Source organism: Furipterus horrens, unplaced genomic scaffold, assembly GCF_987537825.1.
Source record: "Furipterus horrens unplaced genomic scaffold, mFurHor1.1.pri manual_scaffold_5, whole genome shotgun sequence".
NCBI classification, from domain to species: domain Eukaryota; kingdom Metazoa; phylum Chordata; class Mammalia; order Chiroptera; family Furipteridae; genus Furipterus; species Furipterus horrens.
The window spans coordinates 168,971,321-168,974,392 of record NW_028327175.1 but is presented as its reverse complement, the minus strand read 5'-3'; the positions used below and the strand labels follow the sequence as shown (position 1 = coordinate 168,974,392).

Genomic DNA, 3,072 nt, shown 5'->3' with positions numbered 1-3,072 from the left:
TATAAAGTATCATTCTTTGTCTTTTTTATGGCCTTTGTTGTGACATCTATTTTGTCTGATATAAGTATTGCTACCCCGCTTTTATTTCATGTCCATTTCCTTGAAGTACTTTTTCTATCCCTTCACTTTCAGCCTGTGGATCTTTTGTTCTGAGGTGGGTCTCTTGTAGACTGCATGTATTTTGGTCCTGTTTTCTTATGCATTAAGCATTTAATTCATTTACATTTAAGGGTTTTATTGATAGGTACTTATTCATTGTGATTTTTTTCCCTTTGTACCTATGTTCTTCTTTGTCTCTCTCTTTTTCTTCTCAAAGCAGGCCCTTAAGCATCTCTTACAATGCTGGTTTGGTGGAGATGTATTCTTTTAGTCTCCCTTTGTCTGGGAAACTTCTTATTTCACCTTCCATTTTGAAAGAGAGACTTACTGGGTAGAGTAGTCATGGTTGTAAGCCTTTGTTTTTCAGTGCTTGTAATATATTTTTTTGCCATTCCTTCTTGTAGTGTTTTAGTTGATAAATCAACTGATAACCTTATCGGAGATCCCTTGTATGTTATTTGCTGTTTCTCTCTTGCTACCCTTAGGATTCTCTCTTTGTCTTTGAATGTTGCCATTTTAATTATGATGTGTCTTGGAGTAGGCTTCCATGGGTTCATCTTCATTGGGATCCCCTGTGCTTCCTGTACTTGCCTGACTTTTTCTCTTATCACGTTAAGGACATTTTCTGTCATTACTTTTTAAATCAGGTTTTCTATCCCTTGCTCCTCTTCTTCCCTTTCTGGTATCCTTATGATACGGATATTATTATGTTTCATGTTGTCCTGCAATGATCTTAAACCCTCTTCATTCTTTTTCAGTCTTTTTTCATTTTGTTGCACTGAGAATTTTTTTCTATGTTGTCCTCTTGCTTGCTGATCTGATCCTCTGCTTCATCTAGCCTGCTTTTGATTCCTTCTACTGTATTCTTCAGTTCAGAATTTGTATTCTTTGTTTCTTCCTGGCTTTATTGATAGTTTCCATGTCATTTTTAATGCTGGTGTACTTATCAGTAAGTTCTTTGTAGCTTCCCTAGAGTTCATCGTAGTTTTCTCTGAGTTTGTTGAGTTCATTGAGCTTCCTCATTACCATTATTTTGAATTCAATATCTGATAGTTAGCTTGCCTCTATTTCATCTAACCCTCCTTCTTGGAATTCCTCCTTTCCTTTCAATGGGTGTTGTTTCTTCATCTCTCCATTTTAGGTGGCTGTAGTTGTTTGTTTCTGCTTCTTAGATTGATCTGCTTTGACTTCCTGCTTTTGTGGCATGACCTTCTCTGGTAGGGTCCTGTGGGAATTAGTGGTGCACACTCCTGAACTTGATGCTCTTGGGATGACTTTTATGCCATTTATTTGGGCTGTGTGGTAGTATTTTAGTTTTGGTTTCTGTGTTACTCTTTGGTGGGTCCTTCCCTCGAGCTATCTGACTGATAGTCACTCCAAAAATATGTAATGCTTTACAAATTTGCATGTCATCCTTGCACACGGTCTGTGCTAATCTTCTCTGTATTGTTCCAATTTTAGTATATGTGCTGCCAAAGTAAGCACTAGTTAGAAAGTTTTAATTTCAGACCATCCTATGTAGTTACTTTAGGTTTCTGAGTTTGTAAGGCCACCACACAGGCCTCCCCTGAGCTTGTCAGATGTAGCACGTGGCCTCTTTTCTTCCACAGACCTAACATAATAAAGCAGAAAGTGCACTGGGTTAGGAGTCAGAAAATCTGACCTTGTCATGTGAACTTGAGCGTATTACCTTGCCTCTATGAGCCTCGGATTCCCAATTGAAAATGGGGATCTTAAAATGCCTTTCTTGCCACTGCACCCCAGGACTGCTGTGAGAATCAACCTTTTTGTGGTACAACCCAGTGTTCTCCGCCACCACATCTAACACTGGAGCTTCTGCAAATGCTCAGTACATTTTCTCAGCAGAGAAGTAGGAGGGTGAGAACCTCAAATGGAAACAACAGACATTTGGGAGGCACTGAGAGCAGAGTTAAGAGACCAGTCAAGAAAACCCAACTTTTCTCCTCTTAGACCTTCAGTTGGGAAGTTAGGAGCTGAGAAAGCTAAATGCTGTCATCTGCTGGTCATTTTCTGAATAGCAACATCAGATTTTAATAGTTCTATAAAGCTCTTATTTAAACTTAGCTAAGGGACAAGAGGACCAGGTGGATGGATTAACATGATCTGCAAGGATCCAGAGGGAGGGCCCTAAAAGGTAAAGAGGATGTTATAGGTGGGTACTGAGAAGGAAAGGAGGAATGTGTTCTAGGCAGACTAACAGGAGGGTTTCTGGACATGCCCCTGGAAAGCCTGACAGGTGTCCCCTCCCCTTGTTTCCATTTTCATTTGTGGAGCTGAAGGTTGGACTACAGATCTCTAAGTACCTGTCTTTTTCTGACATCTGTTCAGGGGAAGGGACAGAGGCATTGAAAGACTTCTGGAAAGAAGAGTAAAGTAAACACCCATGTAGTCTCCACCAACTTTAAGAAATAGGACCATATTGTTACCTTAAAAGCATTCTATTATATGAATATATTATAATTTATTTACACATTCTCTTTTTAAAGTATATTTTATTGATTATGTTGTTACAATAGTCCCGATTTTATCCCTTTTGCTCCCCTCTGTCCAGTACCCCCCTTCCCTCCAGCAATCCCACCCCTCTTAGTTCATGTCCACGGGTCATGCATATAAGTTCTTGGGCTTCACCCTTTCCTATATTATTTTTAACTTCCCCCTGTCTATTTTGTACCAACAAATTATGCTTCTTAATCCCTGCACCATTTTCCCATTTCTCCCCCTTTCCCCTCCCAGCTGATAACCCTCCAAATGACCCCCTACTTATGATTCTGTTTCTATTCTGGTTTGCTTATTTGTATTTTGTTTGTATTTTTTAGATTCAGTTGTTGGTAATTGTGAGTTTGTTATCATTTTAGTGTTCATAGTTTTTATCTTCTTTTTCTTAAATAAGTCCCTTTAACATTTTGTAAAATAGTGGCTTGGTGATGATGAACTCTTTTAGCTTTACCTTGT

At 39.0% G+C, this 3,072-nt stretch overlaps 1 non-coding gene across 1 annotated transcript; it reads right to left on the bottom strand.

Annotated features, from left to right (window-relative positions):
* Positions 1 to 1,477: 1,477 nt before the first annotated feature.
* On the bottom strand, positions 1,478 to 1,584 carry LOC150010344 (U6 spliceosomal RNA). Its single transcript, XR_016511450.1, has one exon. It is a non-coding gene; the product is annotated as a U6 spliceosomal RNA (small nuclear RNA).
* Positions 1,585 to 3,072: the final 1,488 nt, after the last annotated feature.